Raw genomic sequence first — 18,991 nt, 5'->3', positions numbered from 1 at the left:
TCCCATGATGAGTGAGTGCTTCAGGATCTCTTGCACTTACATGTGCAGCAGAGTACTGTAATGGAAGCATGCTGGGTCCATAACCCAGAGGTAGGCAGATTGAAACTATCCTCTGCTATATGCATTTTTTTTGTTAATTAAAGTAATCCAAAACTGGGATTGACATTTTTGCTCTTTTATTTTTACTTAAAGTACAATAACTTTTACCATTTTAATTTGTTTTAATAGTATATTGACAGTATTGTTTTCTTTCAAAAATCCAATTAATTTTCTTTACCCGATTATTAAAATGGTAATTGACAAAAACAAACTACATTGTCACCAGAAGAGCAATACAAAATGTACAAGTGATATATTAAAATCATCTTTCCAGCTTGAATTTCAATGATGCATTGGGGCAACGATTTTGTGAGAAACATCTTCACCCTTAAATAAAGATTTTCTTAATTCCTTACCTGTGTGCTAATTAGATATCACCTTGTTTTCACATTAAACAGACTTCCACATGAGAAAACAGCAAAGATGCAGTGGCGTTAATGTTTCCTGGTGTCAACCTGTATTATTTCCGTAGATATTGAAATGAGGATGCATCTTGCTGCCTTTCCAATGAAGCATGTTTAATTTAGTAATAGGTGAAAAACCATCCCTACAAAGATGTTAATCAGATACTTGGCTTTGTGGACACTTTTCAGAGAACAAATTTGTTATAAAAATAAAGCCAGAAAATGAAGAGCTGTTTAATCACTCAATTGGATTTTTCTGCCAGCATTTTTCTTTTTCTCTGCAACCCACTGCTAAATTGTGCTTCCTAGCTGTTTTTTTTTTAAATCACTTAATCAAATCTAACTCTGATTACATCAGAGAAGGCCAGGTACCCTACACCATAAGAGGGGGTTTGCAATTTTGACTTGTCTACTTAAATATCACCAAAATCTGATCACAAGGTCAATTACGTCCCTGGGTGGGATTGAACCACCAACCTTTTGATTAATAGCTGAACACACTAACCGATTGCGCCACAGAGACACTTTGCAAAAAGTACATACTGACAAAGACTAATAAGCATTCATCTAGAACGTTTCCTAGAAAAACTTTAAAAAGTCAATAATCTGGAGAGTTTTTGTAAGATGTTTCTTCCAGCAACCAATGAAGAAACACATTGGTACTTTCGCATGATGAGTGAGTGCTTCAGGATCTCTTGCACTTACATGTGTAGCAGAGTACTGCACTGGAAGCATGCTGGGCCCATAACCCAGAGGTAGGCAGATTGAAACTATCCTTTGCTATATGCATTTTTTTTGTTCATTAAAGTAATCCAAAACTGGGATTGATATTTTAGCTTTTATTTTTACTTAAAGTACAATAACTTTTACCATTTTAATTTGTTTTAATAGTATATTGACAGTATTGTTTTCTTTCAAAAATCCAATTAATTTTCTTTACCCGATTATTAAAATGGTAATTGACAAAAACAAACTACATTGTCACCAGAAGAGCAATACAAAATGTACAAGTGATATATTAAAATCATCTTTCCAGCTTGAATTTCAATGATGCATTGGGGCAACGATTTTGTGAGAAACATCTTCACCCTTAAATAAAGATTTTCTTAATTCCTTACCTGTGTGCTAATTAGATATCACCTTGTTTTCACATTAAACAGACTTCCATATGAGAAAACAGCAAAGATGCAGTGGCTTGGATTTTTGAAAGAAAACAATACTGTCAATATACTATTAAAACAAATTAAAATGGTAAAAGTTATTGTACTTTAAGTAAAAATAAAAGCTAAAATATCAATCCCAGTTATGAATTACTTTAATGTACAAAAAAATAATGCATATAGCAAAGGATAGTTTCAATCTGCCTACCTCTGGGTTATGGGCCCAGCATGCTTCCATTGCAGTACTCTGCTGCACATGTAAGTGCAAGAGATCCTGAAGCACTCACTCATCATGCGAAAGTACCAATGTGTTTCTTCATTGGTTGCTGGAAGAAACATCTTACAAAAACTCTCCAGATTATTGACTTTTTAAAGTTTTTCTAGGAAACGTTCTAGATGAATGCTTATTAGTCTTTGTCAGTATGTATTTTCTGCAAAGTGTCTCTGTGGCGCAATCGGTTAGTGTGTTCAGCTATTTATCAAAAAGTTGGTGGTTCAATCCCACCCAGGGACGTAATTGACCTTGTGATCAGATTTTGGTGATATTTAAGTAGACAAGTCAAAATTGCAAACCCCCTCTTATGGTGTTGGGTACCTGGCCTTCTCTGATGTAATCAGAGTTAGATTTGATTAAGTGATTTTATAAAAAAAACAGCTAGGAAGCACAATTTAGCAGTGGGTTGCAGAGAAAAAGAAAAATGCTGGCAGAAAAATCCAATTGAGTGATTAAACAGCTCTTCATTTTCTGGCTTTATTTTTATGATAACAAATTTGTTCTCAGAAAAGTGTCCACAAAGCCAAGTATCTGATTAACATCTTTGTAGGGATGGTTTTTCACCTATTACTAAATTAAACTTGCTTCATTGGAAAGGCAGCAAGATGCATCCTCATTTCAATATCTACGGAAATAATACAGGTTGACACCAGGAAACATTAACGCCACTGCATCTTTGCTGTTTTCTCATGTGGAAGTCTGTTTAATATGAAAACAAGGTGATATCTAATTAGCACACAGGTAAGGAATTAAGAAAATCTTTATTTAAGGGTGAAGATGTTTCTCACAAAATCGTTGCCCCAATGCATCATTGAAATTCAAGCTGGAAAGATGATTTTAATATATCACTTGTACATTTTGTATTGCTCTTCTGGTGACAATGTAGTTTGTTTTTGTCAATTACCATTTTAATAATCGGGTAAAGAAAATTAATTGGATTTTTGAAAGAAAACAATACTGTCAATATACTATTAAAACAAATTAAAATGGTAAAAGTTATTGTACTTTAAGTAAAAATAAAAGAGCAAAAATATCAATCCCAGTTTTGGATTACTTTAATTAACAAAAAAAAATGCATATAGCAGAGGATAGTTTCAATCTGCCTACCTCTGGGTTATGGACCCAGCACTTCCATTACAGTACTCTGCTGCACATGTAAGTGCAAAAGATCCTGAAGCACTCACTCATCATGGGAAAGTACCAATGTGTTTCTTCATTGGTTGATGGAAGAAACATCTTACAAAAACTCTCCACATTATTGACTTTTTAAAATGTTTCTATTAATCGTTCTAGATGAATGCTTATTAGCCTTTGTCAGTATGGACTTTTGCAAAGTGTTGCTGTGGCGCAATCAGTTAGTGTGTAAGGCTATTAACCAAAAGGTTGGTGGTTCAATCCCACCCAGAGACTTAATTGACCTTGTTATCAGATTTTGGTGATCTTTAAGTAGACAAGTCAAAATTTCAAACCCCCTGTTATGGTGTAGGGTACCTGGCCTTCTCTGATGTAATCAGAGTTAGATTTGATTCAGTGATTTTATAAAAACAGCTAGGAAGCACAATTTAGCAGTGGGTTGCAGAGAAAAAGAAATATGCTGGCAGAAAAATCCAATTGAGTGATTAAACAGCTCTTCATTTTCTGGCTTTATTTTATGCTAACAAATTTGTGCTCTGAAAAGTGTCCACAAAGCCAAGTATCTGATTAACACCTTTGTAGGGATGGTTTTTCACCTATTATTAAATTAAACTTGCTTCATTGGAAAGGCAGCAAGTGATGTCATCCAAGCAGTGGGTCAAAGTTGGCTTCAAACCTCGTCTGCTTATGAAAAGAGAAAAGGGGTATGCAGGGCATGGCGGCCTTTTGCGGTGCTTGGATGACCCCTAGTTCGCATTAAATAATGCAGTCGAGTTTCCCACATTTGGGGAAATCACAGGGGTCAGCATACCCAGAATGCAATGAATGAACCGCTCCCTGGGAGAACAGTCTTCATGACCATGGTATCTCCTATGCAAAATAAGTATGATTTGGGATAGGGCTGGGGAGGGCCGCTGCTCAGGCACATCTCTGTCAAGTAAAGGAGATTCAACTGAGGCAGCACAAGGGAACTCTCATCTGGGGACAACAACTGCAGGGAGAACACATATTTTCAGATGAACATGGGAGGGCAGAAGGCTGCCTAATACTGAAGCACCCCCAAACAACAAACCAAATGCAACAACTAGTGCAAGCATTCCTGGGGGAAGGCCTGCAGCAGATGGATTTGCATATGGCGATGTCATCCAAGCAGTGGGTCAAAGTTGGCTTCAACCCTCGTCTGCATATGAAAAGAGAAAAGGGGCGTGCAGGGCATGGCGGCCTTTTGCGGCACTTGGATGACCCCTAGTTCACATTTCTTGCAGCAGCTGGGCACTGTAACAGCTCCAGAGCTGCTCTGTAAGGCAAGTAAAAGGGTGTGGGCCCTGCAGCACTACCTGTAGTTCGCATTGTGCGAGACCCCTAGTTCGCATTAAACACCCCCACCCTCCTTCGGTGTGGGGCTCATGTTGGCCATGCCCCAGCCCCTGAAGCATTCACGCTGATTTCTTGCAGCAGCTGGGCACTGTAACAGCTCAAGAGCTGCTCTGTAAGGCAAGTAAAAGGGTGTGGGCCCTGCAGCACTACCTGTAGTTTGCATTGTGCTTTGGAAGGCACAAAGTAAGCAGACGGGAAGAGAAGTCAGGATAGTGCACAAGGGTATAGACGGGAGGGGCTCAAGAAAAAAGAAGTGGAAACAGACAGCAAACTAGGCTTCCAATGCACAATGCAAACTACAGGTAGTGCTGCAGGGCCCACACCCTTTTACTTGCCTTACAGAGCAGCTCTGGAGCTGTTTAATCACTCAATTGGATTTTTCTGCCAGCATAATTTTTCTCTTACGTCCTAGAGGATGCTGGGGACTCCGTAAGGACCATGGGGGATAGACGGGCTCCGCAGGAGACATGGGCACTTTAAGAAAGACTTTAGATCTGGGTGTGCACTGGCTCCTCCCTCTATGCCCCTCCTCCAGACCTCAGTTTACTACTGTGCCCAGAGGAGACTGGGTGCTTTTCAGGGAGCTCTCCTGAGTTTCCTGACAGAAAGTATATTTGTTAGATTTTTTTATTTTCAGGGAGCCTGCTGGCAACAGACTCCCTGCATCGAGGGGCGGAGGGGAGAGATGCACACCTACTTCTGTGAGTTGATAGGCTCTGCTTCTTAGGCTACTGTACAGCATTAGCTCCAGAGGGATCGGTACGCAGGTCTCACCCTCGCCGTCCGTCCCAGCGCCGCGCCGCCGTCCCCCTCGCAGAGCCGGAAGATAGAAGCCGGGTGAGTATGAGAAGAAAAGAAGACTTCAGAGGCGGCGGAAGACTTCATGATCTTCACTGAGGTAACGCACAGCAGTAAAGCTGTGCTCCATTGCTCCCATACACCTCTCACACGGCAGTCAGTGTAAGGGTGAAGGGCGCAGGGGGGACGCCCTGGGCAGCAATATAGACCTCTCTTTGGCAAAATAAATATATATGCAGCTAGGCACTGTATATATATATAAGAGCCCCCGCCTTTTTTTTACTATATTTGAGCGGGACAGAAGCCCGTCGCTGAGGGGGTGGGGCTTCTCCCTCAGCACTCACCAGCGCCATTTTCTCCACAGCACCGCTGAGGGGAAGCTCCACGGACTCTCCCCTGCTTATACCACGGTAGAAAGAGGGTCTTAAAGAAGAGGGGGGCACATAATTAGGCGCATATATATATGGAAATACAGCGCTACTGGGTAAACATAAAATTATTGTGTTTTTTTCCTGGGTCATATAGCGCTGGGGTGTGTGCTGGCATACTCTCTCTCTCTGTCTCTCCAAAGGGCCTTGTTGGGGAACTGTCCTCAGATAAGAGGATTCCCTGAGTGTATGGTGTGTCGGTACACGTGTGTCGACATGTCTGAGGTAGAAGGCTCTCCTAGAGAGGAGCAGGAGCAAATTAATGTGGTGTCTCCATCGACAACGCCGACACCTGACTGGATGGATATGTGGAATGTTTTAAGTGCTAATGTAAACTTATTACACAAGAGATTAGACAAAGCTGAAGCTAGGGAACAGTCAGGGAGTCAACCCATGCCTGTCCCTATGTCGCAGGGACCTTCGGGGTCTCAAAAGCGCCCACTATCCCAAATAGTTGACACAGATACCGACACGGATTCTGACTCCAGTGTCGACTACGATGATGCAAAGTTACAGCCAAAATTGGCTAAATGTATTCGATATATGATTATTGCACTAAAAGATGTTTTGCACATCACAGAGTCCCCTGTCCCTGACACGAGGGTACACATGTATAAGGGAAAGAAACCTGAGATAACCTTTCCCCCCTCACATGAGTTGAACGAATTATGTGAAAAAGCTTGGGAATCTCCAGACAAAAAGCTGCAGATTCCCAAAAGGATTCTTATGGCGTATCCTTTCCCGCCAATGGACAGGATACGGTGGGAATCCTCCCCTAGGGTGGATAAAGCATTGACACGCTTATCCAAAAAGGTAGCGCTGCCATCCCAGGATACGGCTACCATCAGGGACCCTGCTGACCGCAAGCAGGAGGTTACCCTAAAGTCCATTTACACACATTCTGGTACCTTACTCAGACCGGCAATTGCGTCGGCCGGGGTTGTAGCGCGGTGGCAGCGGAATTGCAGACCCGTCCTCAATTCCTGCTAAAAGTGGAATCATCCTTTCATATGAACCAACCTATTGTGATGCCTGTGGCTACGCGTGACTTGGAGGATTCCGAGTCCCTTGATGTGGTCAGGGCTTTGAAAATTTACGTGGCCAGAACGGCTAGAGTCAGAAAAACAGAAGCACTGTTTGTCCTGTATGCAGCCAACAAGATTGGCACCCCTGCTTCAAAGCAGACTATTGCTCTCTGGATCTGTAACACGATTCAGCAGGCGCATTCTATGGCGGCAAATCCATCTGCGAACTACAGGTAGTGCTGCAGGGCCCACACCCTTTTACTTGCCTTACAGAGCAGCTCTGGAGCTGTTACAGTGCCCAGCTGCTGCAAGAATTCAGCTTGAATGCTTCAGGGGCTGGGGCATAGCCAACATGAGCCCCACACCAAAGGAGGGTGGAGGTGTTTAATGCAAACTAGGGGTCAGCCAAGCGCCGCAAAAGGCCACCATGCCCTGCACGCCCCTTTTCTCTTTTCATATGCAGACGAGGGTTGAAGCCAACTTTGACCAACTGCTTGGATGACATCACCATATGCAAATCCATCTGCGGCAGGCCTTCCCCCAGGAATGCTTGCACTAGTTGTTGCATTTGGTTTGTTGTTTGGGGGTGCTTCAGTATTAGGCAGCCTTCTGCCCTCCCATGTTCATCTGAAAATATATGTTCTCCCTGCAGTTGTTGTCCCAAGATGAGAGTTCCCTTGTGCTGCCTCAGTTGAATCTCCTTTACTTGACAGAGATGTGCATGAGCAGCGGCCCTCCCCAGCCCTATTCCAAATCATACTTATTTTGCATAGGAGATACCATGGTCATGAAGATTTTTCTCCCAGGGTGAGGTTCATTCATTGCATTTTGGGTATGCTGACCCCTGTGATTTCCCCAAATGTGGGAAACTCGACTGCATTATTTGTGGTAGTGGGAGGCTGTGTTTGTGATTTCTTCTGGTCAGCTCTGGTAAAAGTCAGATTTCTTTGTTTCAGATTTTCCTTTAGCCTTGTTCTTCTTTCGAGAGTTCCCTTGTGCTGCCTCAGTTGGATCTCCTTCACTTAACAGGGGGGTGCCCGAGCAGCGACCCTCCCCAGCTCTAGCCCAACTCCTACTTACCTGCCAGGTGAGATACTATGATCATGAAGGTGCTTCTCCCAGGGCAAGGCTCACCCATTGCACTCTGGGTGTGCTGCCCCTGCGATTTCCCCAAATGTGGGAAACTTGACTGCATAATTTGTGTTTCCCCTGGTCGGCTCTCGTATAATTCAGATCTCTTTGTCTCAGATCTCTCTCCAGCCTAGTTTGCTGTCTGTTTCCACTTCTCTTTTCTTCAGCCGCTCCCTTCTATACCCTTGTGCACTATCCTGACTTCTCCTCCCGTCTGCTTACTTTGTGCCTTCCAATGCACAATGCAAACTACAGGTAGTGCTGCAGGGCCCACACCCTTTTACTTGCCTTACAGAGCGTCTCTGGAGCTGTTACAGTGCCCAGCTGCTGCAAGAAATCTGCTTGAATGCTTCAGGGGATGGGACATGGCCAACATGAGCCCCACACCAAAGGAGGGTGGAGCAGAAGGCTGCCTAATACTGAAGCACCCCCAAACAACAAACCAAATGCAACAACTAGTGCAAGCATTCCTGGGGGAAGGCCTGCCGCAGATGGATTTGTGGTGATGTCATCCAAGCAGTTGGTCAAAGGTGGCTTCAACCCTCGTCTGCATATGAAAACAGAAAAGGGGCGTGCAGGGCATGGTGGCCTTTTGCGGCGCTTGACTGACCCCTAGTTTGCATTAAACACCTCCACCCTCCTTCGGTGTGGGGCTCATGTTGGCTATGCCCCAGCCCCTGAAGCATTCAAGCTGATTTCTTGCAGCAGCTGGCCACTGTAACAGCTCCAGAGCTGCTCTGTAAGGCAAGTAAAAGGGTGTGGGCCCTGCAGCACTACCTGTAGTTTGCATTGTGCATTGGAAGGCACAAAGTAAGCAGACGGGAGGAGAAGTCAGGATAGTGCACAAGGGTATAGAAGGGAGCGGCTGAAGAAAAGAGAAGTGGAAACAGACAGCAAACTAGGCTGGAGAGAGACCTGAGACAAAGAGATCTGAATTATACGAGAGCCGACCAGGGGAAACACAAATTATGCAGTCAAGTTTCCCACATTTGGGGAAATCGCAGGAGCAGCACACCCAGAGTACAATGGGTGAGCCTTGCCCTGGGAGAAGCACCTTCATGATCATAGTATCTCACCTGGCAGGTAAGTAGGAGTTGGGCTAGAGCTGGGGAGGGTCGCTGCTCGGGTACCCCCCTGTAAAGTGAAGGAGATCCAACTGAGGCAGCACAAGGGAACTCTCGAAAGAAGAACAAGGCTAAAGGAAAATCTGAGACAAAGAAATCTGACTTTTACCAGAGCTGACCAGAAGAAATCACAAACACAGCCTCCCACTACCACAAATAATGCAGTCAAGTTTCCCACATTTGGGGAAATCACAGGGGTCAGCATACCCAAAATGCAATGAATAAACCTCACCCTGGGAGAAAAATCTTCATGACCATGGTATCTCCTATGCAAAATAAGTATGATTTGGAATAGGGCTGGGGAGGGCCGCTGCTCATGCACATCTCTGTCAAGTAAAGGAGATTTAACTGAGGCAACACAAGGGAACTCTCATCTGGGGACAACAACTGCAGGGAGAACATATATTTTCAGATGAACATGGGAGGGCAGAAGGCTGCCTAATACTGAAGCACCCCCAAACAACAAACCAAATGCAACAACTAGTGCAAGCATTCCTGGGGGAAGGCCTGCCGCAGATGGATTTGCATATGGTGATGTCATCCAAGCAGTGGGTCAAAGTTGGCTTCAACCCTCGTCTGCATATGAAAAGAGAAAAGGGGCGTGCAGGGCATGGTGGCCTTTTGCGGCGCTTGGCTGACCCCTAGTTTGCATTAAACACCTCCACCCTCCTTTGGTGTGGGGCTCATGTTGGCTATGCCCCAGCCCCTGAAGCATTCAAGCTGATTTCTTGCAGCAGATGGGCACTGTAACAGCTCCAGAGCTGCTCTGTAAGGCAAGTAAAAGGGTGTGGGCCCTGCAGCACTACCTGTAGTTCGCATTGTGCGTTGGAAGGCACAAAGTAAGCAGACAGGAGGAGAAGTCAGGATAGTGCGCAAGGGCATAGAAGGGAGCGGCTCAAGAAAAGAGAAGTGGAAACAGACAGCAAACTAGGCTGGAGAGAGACCTGAGACAAAGAGATCTGAATTATACGAGAGCCGACCAGGGGAAACACAAATTATGCAGTCAAGTTTCCCACATTTGGTGAAATCGCAGGAGCAGCACACCCAGAGCAATGGGTGAGCCTTGCCCTGGGAGAAGCACCTTCATGATCATAGTATCTCACCTGGCAGGTAAGTAGGAGTTGGGCTAGAGCTGGGGAGGGTCGCTGCTCGGGTACCCCCCTGTAAAGTGAAGGAGATCCAACTGAGGCAGCACAAGGGAACTCTCGAAAGAAGAACAAGGCTAGAGGAAAATCTGAGACAAAGAAATCTGACTTTTACCAGAGCTGACCAGAGGAAAGCACAAACACAGTCCCCCACTACCACAAATAATGCAGTCAAGTTTCCCACATTTGGGGAAATCACAGGGGTCAGCATACCCAAAATGCAATGAATGAACCTCACCCTGGGAGAACAATCTTCATGACCATGGTATCTCCTATGCAAAATAAGTATGATTTGGAATAGGGCTGGGGAGGGCCGCTGCTCATGCACATCTCTGTCAAGTAAAGGAGATTCAACTGAGGCAGCACAAGGGAACTCTCATCTGGGGACAACAACTGCAGGGAGAACACATATTTTCAGATGAACATGGGAGGGCAGAAGGCTGCCTAATACTGAAGCACCCCCAAACAACAAACCAAATGCAACAACTAGTGCAAGCATTCCTGGGGGAAGTTCTGCAGAAGACGGATTTGCATACGGTGATGTCATCCAAGCAGTGGGTCAAAGTTGGCTTCAACCCTCATCTGCATATGAAAAGAGAAAAGGGGCGTGCAGGGCATGGCGGCCTTTTGCGGTGCTTGGATGACCCCTAGTTCGCATTAAACACCTCCACCCTCCTTTGGTGTGGGGCTCATGTTGGCCATGCCCCATCCCCTGAAGCATTCAAGCAGATTTCTTGCAGCAGCTGGGCACTGTAACAGCTCCAGAGCTGCTCTGTAAGGCAACTAAAAGGGTGTGGGCCCTGCAGCACTACCTGTAGTTTGCATTGTGCATTGGAAGGCACAAAGTAAGCAGACGGGAGGAGAAGTCAGGATAGTGCATAAGGGTATAGAAGGGAGCGGCTGAAGAAAAGAGAAGTGGAAACAGACAGCAAACTAGGCTGGAGAGAGACCTGAGACAAAGAGATCTGAATTATACGAGAGCCGACCAGGGGAAACACAAATTATGCAGTCAAGTTTCCCACATTTGGGGAAATCGCAGGGGCAGCACACCCAGAGTGCAATGGGTGAGCCTTGCCCTGGGAGAAGCACCATCATGATCATAGTATCTCACCTGGCAGGTAAGTAGGAGTTGGGCTAGAGCTGGGGAGGGTCTCTGCTCGGGCACCCCCCTGTCAAGTGAAGGAGATCCAACTGAGGCAGCACAAGGGAACTCTCAAAAGAAGAACAAGGCTAGAGGAAGATCTGAAACAAAGAAATCTGACTTTTACCAGAGCTGACCAGAGGAAAACACAAACACAGTCCCCCACTACCACAAATAAAGCAGTCGAGTTTCCCACATTTGGGGAAATCACAGGGGTCAGCATACCCAGAATGCAATGAATGAACCTCACCCTGGGAGAATAATCTTCATGACCATGGTATCTCCTATGCAAAATAAGTATGATTTGGGATAGAGCTGGGGTGGGCCGCTGCTCAGGCACATCTCTGTCAAGTTAAGGAGATTCAACTGAGGCAGCACAAGGGAACTCTCATCTGGGGACAACAACTGCAGGGAGAACACATATTTTCAGATGAACATGGGAGGGCAGAAGGCTGCCTAATACTGAAGCACCCCCAAACAACAAACCAAATGCAACAACTAGTGCAAGCATTCCTGGGGGAAGGCCTGCCGCAGATGGATTTGCATATGGTGATGTCATCCAAGCAGTGGGTCAAAGTTGGCTTCAACCCTCGTCTGCATATGAAAACAGAAAAGGGGCGTGCAGGGCATGGTGGCCTTTTGCGGCGCTTGTCTGACCCCTAGTTTGCATTAAACACCTCCACCCTCCTTCGGTGTGGGGCTCATGTTGGCTATGCCCCAGCCCCTGAAGCATTCAAGCTGATTTCTTGCAGCAGCTGGGCACTGTAACAGCTCCAGAGCTGCTCTGTAAGGCAAGTAAAAGGGTGTGGGCCCTGCAGCACTACCTGTAGTTTGCATTGTGCATTGGAAGGCACAAAGTAAGCAGACGGGAGGAGAAGTCAGGATAGTGCACAAGAGTATAGAAGGGAGCGGCTGAAGAAAAGAGAAGTGGAAACAGACAGCAAACTAGGCTGGAGAGAGACCTGAGACAGAGAGATCTGAATTATACGAGAGCCGACCAGGGGAAACACAAATTATGCAGTCAAGTTTCCCACATTTGGGGAAATTGCAGGAGCAGCACACCCAGAGTACAATGGGTGAGCCTTGCCCAGGGAGAAGCACCTTCATGATCATAGTATCTCACCTGGCAGGTAAGTAGGAGTTGGGCTAGAGCTGGGGAGGGTCGCTGCTCGGGTACCCCCCTGTAAAGTGAAGGAGATCCAACTGAGGCAGCACAAGGGAACTCTCGAAAGAAGAACAAGGCTAAAGGAAAATGTGAGACAAAGAAATCTGACTTTTACCAGAGCTGACCAGAGGAAAGCACAAACACAGTCTCCCACTACCACAAATAATGCAGTCAAGTTTCCCACATTTGGGGAAATCACAGGGGTCAGCATACCCAAAATGCAATGAATGAACCTCACCCTGGGAGAAAAATCTTCATGACCATGGTATCTCCTATGCAAAATAAGCATGATTTGGAATAGGGCTGGGGAGGGCCGCTGCTCATGCACATCTCTGTCAAGTAAAGGAGATTCAACTGAGGCAGCACAAGGGAACTCTCATCTTGGGTCAACAACTGCAGGGAGAACACATATTTTCAGATGAACATGGGAGGGCAGAAGGCTGCCTAATACTGAAGCACCCCCAAACAACAAACCAAATGCAACAACTAGTGCAAGCATTCCTGGGGGAAGTTCTGCAGAAGACGGATTTGCATACGGTGATGTCATCCAAGCAGTGGGTCAAAGTTGGCTTCAACCCTCATCTGCATATGAAAAGAGAAAAGGGGCGTGCAGGGCATGGCGGCCTTTTGCGGTGCTTGGATGACCCGTAGTTCGCATTAAACACCTCCACCCTCCTTTGGTGTGGGGCTCATGTTGGCCATGCCCCATCCCCTGAAGCATTCAAGCTGATTTCTTGCAGCAGCTGGGCACTGTAACAGCTCCAGAGCTGCTCTGTAAGGCAAGTAAAAGGGTGTGGGCCCTGCAGCACTACCTGTAGTTTGCATTGTGCATTGGAAGGCACAAAGTAAGCAGACGGGAGGAGAAGTCAGGATAGTGCACAAGGGTATAGAAGGGAGCGGCTGAAGAAAAGAGAAGTGGAAACAGACAGCAAACTAGGCTGGAGAGAGACCTGAGACAAAGAGATCTGAATTATACGAGAGCCGACCAGGGGAAACACAAATTATGCAGTCAAGTTTCCCACATTTGGGGAAATCGCAGGAGCAGCACACCCAGAGTACAATGGGTGAGCCTTGCCCTGGGAGAAGCACCTTCATGATCATAGTATCTCACCTGGCAGGTAAGTAGGAGTTGGGCTAGAGCTGGGGAGGGTCGCTGCTCGGGTACCCCCCTGTAAAGTGAAGGAGATCCAACTGAGGCAGCACAAGGGAACTCTCGAAAGAAGAACAAGGCTAAAGGAAAATCTGAGACAAAGAAATCTGACTTTTACCAGAGCTGACCAGAGGAAAGCACAAACACAGTCTCCCACTACCACAAATAATGCAGTCAAGTTTCCCACATTTGGGGAAATCACAGGGGTCAGCATACCCAAAATGCAATGAATGAACCTCACCCTGGGAGAAAAATCTTCATGACCATGGTATCTCCTATGCAAAATAAGTATGATTTGGAATAGGGCTGGGGAGGGCCGCTGCTCATGCACATCTCTGTCAAGTAAAGGAGATTCAACTGAGGCAGCAAAAGGGAACTCTCATCTTGGGACAACAACTGCAGGGAGAACACATATTTTCAGATGAACATGGGAGGGCAGAAGGCTGCCTAATACTGAAGCACCCCCAAACAACAAACCAAATGCAACAACTAGTGCAAGCATTCCTGGGGGAAGGCCTGCCGCAGATGGATTTGCATATGGTGATGTCATCCAAGCAGTGGGTCAAAGTTGGCTTCAACCCTCGTCTGCATATGAAAACAGAAAAGGGGCGTGCAGGGCATGGTGGCCTTTTGCGGCGCTTGTCTGACCCCTAGTTTGCATTAAACACCTCCACCCTCCTTCGGTGTGGGGCTCATGTTGGCTATGCCCCAGCCCCTGAAGCATTCAAGCTGATTTCTTGCAGCAGCTGGGCACTGTAACAGCTCCAGAGCTGCTCTGTAAGGCAAGTAAAAGGGTGTGGGCCCTGCAGCACTACCTGTAGTTTGCATTGTGCATTGGAAGGCACAAAGTAAGCAGACGGGAGGAGAAGTCAGGATAGTGCACAAGGGTATAGAAGGGAGCGGCTGAAGAAAAGAGAAGTGGAAACAGACAGCAAACTAGGCTGGAGAGAGACCTGTGACAAAGAGATCTGAATTATACGAGAGCCGACCAGGGGAAACACAAATTATGCAGTCAAGTTTCCCACATTTGGGGAAATCGCAGGAGCAGCACACCCAGAGTACAATGGGTGAGCCTTGCCCTGGGAGAAGCACCTTCATGATCATAGTATCTCACCTGGCAGGTAAGTAGGAGTTGGGCTAGAGCTGGGGAGGGTCGCTGCTCGGGTACCCCCCTGTAAAGTGAAGGAGATCCAACTGAGGCAGCACAAGGGAACTCTCGAAAGAAGAACAAGGCTAAAGGAAAATCTGAGACAAAGAAATCTGACTTTTACCAGAGCTGACCAGAGGAAAGCACAAACACAGTCTCCCACTACCACAAATAATGCAGTCAAGTTTCCCACATTTGGGGAAATCACAGGGGTCAGCATACCCAAAATGCAATGAATGAACCTCACCCTGGGAGAAAAATCTTCATGACCATGGTATCTCCTATGCAAAAAAAGTATGATTTGGAATAGGGCTGGGGAGGGCCGCTGCTCATGCACATCTCTGTCAAGTAAAGGAGATTCAACTGAGGCAGCACAAGGGAACTTTCATCTGGGGACAACAACTGCAGGGAGAACACATATTTTCAGATGAACATGGGAGGGCAGAAGGCTGCCTAATACTGAAGCACCCCCAAACAACAAACCAAATGCAACAACTAGTCCAAGCATTCCTGGGGGAAGTTCTGCAGAAGACGGATTTGCATACGGTGATGTCATCCAAGCAGTGGGTCAAAGTTGGCTTCAACCCTCATCTGCATATGAAAAGAGAAAAGGGGCGTGCAGGGCATGGCGGCCTTTTGCGGTGCTTGGATGACCCCTAGTTCGCATTAAACACCTCCACCCTCCTTTGGTGTGGGGCTCATGTTGGCCATGCCCCATCCCCTGAAGCATTCAAGCTGATTTCTTGCAGCAGCTGGGCACTGTAACAGCTCCAGAGCTGCTCTGTAAGGCAAGTAAAAGGGTGTGGGCCCTGCAGCACTACCTGTAGTTTGCATTGTGCATTGGAAGGCACAAAGTAAGCAGATGGGAGGAGAAGTCAGGATAGTGCACAAGGGTATAGAAGGGAGCGGCTGAAGAAAAGAGAAGTGGAAACAGACAGCAAACTAGGCTGGAGAGAGACCTGAGACAAAGAGATCTGAATTATACGAGAGCCGACCAGGGGAAACACAAATTATGCAGTCAAGTTTCCCACATTTGGGGAAATCGCAGGGGCAGCACACCCAGAGTGCAATGGGTGAGCCTTGCCCTGGGAGAAGCACCTTCATGATCATAGTATCTCACCTGGCAGGTAAGTAGGAGTTGGGCTAGAGCTGGGGAAAGTCGCTGTTCGGGCACCCCCCTGTCAAGTGAAAGAGATCCAACTGAGGCAGCACAAGGGAACTCTCGAAAGAAGAACAAGGCTAGAGGAAGATCTGAGACAAAGAAATCTGACTTTTTCCAGAGCTGACCAGAGGAAAGCACAAACACAGTCCCCCACTACCACAAATAATGCAGTCGAGTTTCCCACATTTGGGGAAATCACAGGGGTCAGCATACCCAAAATGCAATGAATGAACCTCACCCTGGGAGAACAATCTTCATGACCATGGTATCTCCTATGCAAAAAAAGTATGATTTGGGATAGGGCTGGGGAGGGCCGCTGCTCATGCACATCTCTGTCAAGTAAAGGAGATTCAACTGAGGCAGCACAAGGAAACTCTCATCTGGGGACAACAACTGCAGGGAGAACACATATTTTCAGATGAACATGGGAGGGCAGAAGGCTGCCTAATACTGAAGCACCCCCAAACAACAAACCAAATGCAACAACTAGTACAAGCATTCCTGGGGGAAGTTCTGCAGAAGACGGAATTGCATACGGTGATGTCATCCAAGCAGTGGGCCAAAGTTGGCTGGAACCCTCATCTGCATATGAAAAGAGAAAAGGGGTATGCAGGGCATGGCGGCCTTTTGCGGCGCTTGGATGACCCTTAGTTCGCATTAAACACCCCCACCCTCCTTCGGTGTGGGGCTCATGTTGGCCATGCCCCATCCTCTGAAGCATTCAAGCTGATTTCTTGCAGCAGCTTGGCACTGTAACAGCTCCAGAGCTGTTCTGTTAGGCAAGTAAAAGGGTGTGGGCCCTGCAGCACTACCTGTAGTTTGCATTGCGCATTGGAAGGCACAAAGTAAGCAGACAGGAGGAGAAGTCAGGATAGTGCACAAGGGTATAAAAGGGAGCGGCTCAAGAAAAGAGAAGTTGAAACAGACAGCAAACTAGGCTGGAGAGAGACCTGAGACAAAGAGATCTGAATTATACGAGACCTGACCAGGGGAAACACAAATTATGCAGTCAAGTTTCCCACATTTGGGGAAATCGCAGGGGCAGCACACCCAGAGTGCAATGGGTGAGCCTTGCCCTGGGAGAAGCACCTTCATGATCATAGTATCTCACCTGGCAGGTAAGTAGGAGTTGGGCTAGAGCTGGGGAGGGTCGCTGCTCGGGCACCCCCCTGTCAAGTGAAGGAGATCCAACTGAGGCAGCACAAGGAAACTCTCGAAAGAAGAACAAGGCTAGAGGAAGATCTGAGACAAAGAAATTTGACTTTTACCAGAGCTGACCAGAGGAAAACACAAACACAGTACCCCACTACCAACAAATAAAGCAGTCGCGTTTCCCACATTTGGGGAAATCACAGGGGTCAGCATACCCAGAATGCAATGAATGAACCTCACCCTGGGAGAGTAATCTTCATGACCATGGTATCTCCTATGCAAAATAAGTATGATTTGGGATAGGGCTGGGGAGGGCCGCTGCTCATGCACATCTCTGTCAAGTAAAGGAGATTCAACTGAGGCAGCACAAGGGAACTCTCATCTGGGGACAACAACTGCAGGGAGAACACATATTTTCAGATGAACATGGGAGGGCAGAAGGCTGCCTAATACTGAAGCACCCCCAAACAACAAACCAAATGCAACAACTAGTGCAAGCATTCCTGGGGTAAGTTCTGCAGAAGACGGATTTGCATACGGTGATGTCATCCAAGCAGTGGGTCAAAGTTGGCTTCAACCCTCATCTGCATATGAAAAGAGAAAAGGGGCGTGCAGGGCATGGCGGCCTTTTGCGGTGCTTGGATGACCCCTAGTTCGCATTAAACACCCCCACCCTCCTTTGGTGTGGGGCTCATGTTGGCCATGCCCCATCCCCTGAAGCATTCAAGCTGATTTATTGCAGCAGCAGGGCACTGTAACAGCTCCAGAGCTGCTCTGAACGGCAAGTAAAAGGGTGTGGGCCCTGCAGCACTACCTGTAGTATGCATTGTGCATTGGAAGGCACAAAGTAAGCAGACGGGAGAAGTCAGGATAGTGCGCAAGGGCATAGAAGGGAGCGGCTCAAGAAAAGAGAAGTTGAAACAGACAGCAAACTAGGCTGGAGAGAGACCTGAGACAAAGAGATCTGAATTATACGAGAGCCGACCAGGGGAAACACAAATTATGCAGTCAAGTTTCCCACATTTGGGGAAATCGCAGGAGCAGCACACCCAGAGTGCAATGGGTGAGCCTTGCCCTGGGAGAAGCACCTTCCTGATTATAGTATCTCACCTGGCAGGTAAGTAGGAGTTGGGCTAGAGCTTGGGAGGGTCGCTGCTCGGGCACCCCCCTGTCAAGTGAAGGAGATCCAACTGAGGCAGCACAAGGAAACTCTCGAAAGAAGAACAAGGCTAGAGGAAGATCTGAGACAAAGAAATCTGACTTTTACCAGAGCTGACCAGAGGAAAGCACAAACACAGTCCCCCACTACCACAAATAATGCAGTCGAGTTTCCCAAATTTGGGGAAATCACAGGGGTCAGCATACCCAAAATGCAATGAATGAACCTCACCCTGGGAGAACAATCTTCATGACCATGGTATCTCCTATGCAAAATAAGTATGATTTGGGATAGGGCTGGGGAGGGCCGCTGCTCAGGCACATCTCTGTCAAGTAAAGGAGATTCAACTGAGGCAGCACAAGGGAACTCTCATCTGGGGACAACAACTGCAGGGAGAACACATATTTTCAGATGAACATGGGAGGACAGAAGGCTGCCTAATACTGAAGCACCCCCAAACAACAAACCAAATGCAACAACTAGTAAAAGCATTCCTGGGTGAAGGTCTGCAGAAGACGGATTTGCATACGGTGATGTCATCCAAGCAGTGGGCCAAAGTTGGCTGGAACCCTCATCTGCATATGAAAAGAGAAAAGGGTTATGCAGGGCATGGCGGCCTTTTGCGGCGCTTGGATGACCCCTAGTTCGCATTAAACACCTCCACCCTCCTTCGGTGTGGGGCTCATGTTGGCTATGCCCCAGCCCCTGAAGCATTCAAGCTGATTTCTTGCAGCAGCTGGGCACTGTAACAGCTCCAGAGCTGCTCTGTAAGGCAACTAAAAGGGTGTGGGCCCTGCAGCACTACCTGTAGTTCGC

General features: G+C 47.0%; 20 non-coding genes and 1 pseudogene across 20 annotated transcripts; 2 read left to right on the top strand and 19 right to left on the bottom strand.

Moving 5' to 3' along the window:
- Positions 1-3,779: 3,779 nt before the first annotated feature.
- Positions 3,780-3,958, bottom strand: LOC135038013 (U1 spliceosomal RNA; annotated as a pseudogene).
- A 3,497-nt stretch (positions 3,959-7,455) lies between these two features.
- LOC135038060 (U1 spliceosomal RNA) lies at positions 7,456-7,619 on the top strand. The gene has a single exon (XR_010232485.1). It is a non-coding gene; the product is annotated as a U1 spliceosomal RNA (small nuclear RNA).
- Positions 7,620-7,771: 152 nt separating this feature from the next.
- Positions 7,772-7,934, top strand: LOC135037972 (U1 spliceosomal RNA). The gene has a single exon (XR_010232406.1). It is a non-coding gene; the product is annotated as a U1 spliceosomal RNA (small nuclear RNA).
- An 824-nt stretch (positions 7,935-8,758) lies between these two features.
- LOC135037990 (U1 spliceosomal RNA) lies at positions 8,759-8,921 on the bottom strand. Its single transcript, XR_010232424.1, has one exon. It is a non-coding gene; the product is annotated as a U1 spliceosomal RNA (small nuclear RNA).
- A 152-nt stretch (positions 8,922-9,073) lies between these two features.
- On the bottom strand, positions 9,074-9,237 carry LOC135038057 (U1 spliceosomal RNA). The gene has a single exon (XR_010232482.1). It is a non-coding gene; the product is annotated as a U1 spliceosomal RNA (small nuclear RNA).
- Positions 9,238-9,911: 674 nt separating this feature from the next.
- LOC135038015 (U1 spliceosomal RNA) lies at positions 9,912-10,072 on the bottom strand. Its single transcript, XR_010232443.1, has one exon. It is a non-coding gene; the product is annotated as a U1 spliceosomal RNA (small nuclear RNA).
- A 152-nt stretch (positions 10,073-10,224) lies between these two features.
- On the bottom strand, positions 10,225-10,388 carry LOC135038038 (U1 spliceosomal RNA). Its single transcript, XR_010232463.1, has one exon. It is a non-coding gene; the product is annotated as a U1 spliceosomal RNA (small nuclear RNA).
- A 674-nt stretch (positions 10,389-11,062) lies between these two features.
- On the bottom strand, positions 11,063-11,225 carry LOC135037985 (U1 spliceosomal RNA). The gene has a single exon (XR_010232419.1). It is a non-coding gene; the product is annotated as a U1 spliceosomal RNA (small nuclear RNA).
- Positions 11,226-11,377: 152 nt separating this feature from the next.
- Positions 11,378-11,541, bottom strand: LOC135038049 (U1 spliceosomal RNA). Its single transcript, XR_010232474.1, has one exon. It is a non-coding gene; the product is annotated as a U1 spliceosomal RNA (small nuclear RNA).
- Positions 11,542-12,215: 674 nt separating this feature from the next.
- Positions 12,216-12,378, bottom strand: LOC135037980 (U1 spliceosomal RNA). Its single transcript, XR_010232414.1, has one exon. It is a non-coding gene; the product is annotated as a U1 spliceosomal RNA (small nuclear RNA).
- Positions 12,379-12,530: 152 nt separating this feature from the next.
- LOC135038066 (U1 spliceosomal RNA) lies at positions 12,531-12,694 on the bottom strand. The gene has a single exon (XR_010232491.1). It is a non-coding gene; the product is annotated as a U1 spliceosomal RNA (small nuclear RNA).
- A 674-nt stretch (positions 12,695-13,368) lies between these two features.
- LOC135037989 (U1 spliceosomal RNA) lies at positions 13,369-13,531 on the bottom strand. Its single transcript, XR_010232423.1, has one exon. It is a non-coding gene; the product is annotated as a U1 spliceosomal RNA (small nuclear RNA).
- A 152-nt stretch (positions 13,532-13,683) lies between these two features.
- Positions 13,684-13,847, bottom strand: LOC135038056 (U1 spliceosomal RNA). Its single transcript, XR_010232481.1, has one exon. It is a non-coding gene; the product is annotated as a U1 spliceosomal RNA (small nuclear RNA).
- Positions 13,848-14,521: 674 nt separating this feature from the next.
- On the bottom strand, positions 14,522-14,684 carry LOC135037988 (U1 spliceosomal RNA). The gene has a single exon (XR_010232422.1). It is a non-coding gene; the product is annotated as a U1 spliceosomal RNA (small nuclear RNA).
- A 152-nt stretch (positions 14,685-14,836) lies between these two features.
- Positions 14,837-15,000, bottom strand: LOC135038068 (U1 spliceosomal RNA). Its single transcript, XR_010232493.1, has one exon. It is a non-coding gene; the product is annotated as a U1 spliceosomal RNA (small nuclear RNA).
- Positions 15,001-15,674: 674 nt separating this feature from the next.
- LOC135037971 (U1 spliceosomal RNA) lies at positions 15,675-15,837 on the bottom strand. Its single transcript, XR_010232405.1, has one exon. It is a non-coding gene; the product is annotated as a U1 spliceosomal RNA (small nuclear RNA).
- Positions 15,838-15,989: 152 nt separating this feature from the next.
- Positions 15,990-16,153, bottom strand: LOC135038040 (U1 spliceosomal RNA). The gene has a single exon (XR_010232465.1). It is a non-coding gene; the product is annotated as a U1 spliceosomal RNA (small nuclear RNA).
- A 674-nt stretch (positions 16,154-16,827) lies between these two features.
- On the bottom strand, positions 16,828-16,990 carry LOC135037977 (U1 spliceosomal RNA). The gene has a single exon (XR_010232411.1). It is a non-coding gene; the product is annotated as a U1 spliceosomal RNA (small nuclear RNA).
- Positions 16,991-17,142: 152 nt separating this feature from the next.
- On the bottom strand, positions 17,143-17,307 carry LOC135037993 (U1 spliceosomal RNA). The gene has a single exon (XR_010232427.1). It is a non-coding gene; the product is annotated as a U1 spliceosomal RNA (small nuclear RNA).
- Positions 17,308-17,978: 671 nt separating this feature from the next.
- On the bottom strand, positions 17,979-18,141 carry LOC135038000 (U1 spliceosomal RNA). Its single transcript, XR_010232432.1, has one exon. It is a non-coding gene; the product is annotated as a U1 spliceosomal RNA (small nuclear RNA).
- A 152-nt stretch (positions 18,142-18,293) lies between these two features.
- On the bottom strand, positions 18,294-18,457 carry LOC135037970 (U1 spliceosomal RNA). Its single transcript, XR_010232404.1, has one exon. It is a non-coding gene; the product is annotated as a U1 spliceosomal RNA (small nuclear RNA).
- Positions 18,458-18,991: the final 534 nt, after the last annotated feature.

This window comes from Pseudophryne corroboree, unplaced genomic scaffold (genome assembly GCF_028390025.1).
Source record: "Pseudophryne corroboree isolate aPseCor3 unplaced genomic scaffold, aPseCor3.hap2 scaffold_697, whole genome shotgun sequence".
Classification (NCBI taxonomy): Eukaryota; Metazoa; Chordata; class Amphibia; order Anura; family Myobatrachidae; genus Pseudophryne; species Pseudophryne corroboree.
The sequence above is the reverse complement of the archived record's forward strand: the minus strand, read 5'-3'. Positions and strand labels throughout refer to the sequence as shown.